Genomic DNA, 534 nt, shown 5'->3' with positions numbered 1-534 from the left:
TGACTTTTTCCTAGTTGCCCCGTTCCCACGTGAAGTCGCCACCGTTGTTAGATAATTTATATTTATCAATATAATTCAAACATATATAGCGACGAATAGAATAAATTTAATGTTGTTAACTAACTTAAAATATGCAAGCAAAAGTTGTGTTAGCAGACTCCAATACTCCTATAAGCTAAACTCGTTTTATTATTGTTATTTTCGTATAAATTAAATTATGTAGTTGATTTCGTTGTTAGTACATGATTAATCATGTGATTATGTGAAAAGTGGTGATTGACAGCACACATTTGCGTACATGATTAGATTTATGCTACTCAAAGATTATATTCTTCCAAAGATTTGGTAGGTAAAAGCAATCCATTAGACTATGCACCCCCAAGAGAACTTTATTAAAAAAGTGTTAATTTTAAATATTTAAGTACTACGATCACTGTTAAACACCTTTATATTAGACTTCAATCATATTAGATCTATATTAAAATTAACCACTATTATAAAATATATATTAAAAATAAATTAAATTATATATAT

This window comes from Arachis ipaensis, chromosome B06 (genome assembly GCF_000816755.2).
Source record: "Arachis ipaensis cultivar K30076 chromosome B06, Araip1.1, whole genome shotgun sequence".
In the NCBI taxonomy this organism is placed as follows: Eukaryota; Viridiplantae; Streptophyta; class Magnoliopsida; order Fabales; family Fabaceae; genus Arachis; species Arachis ipaensis.
Note: the sequence above shows the minus strand (reverse complement) of the source record.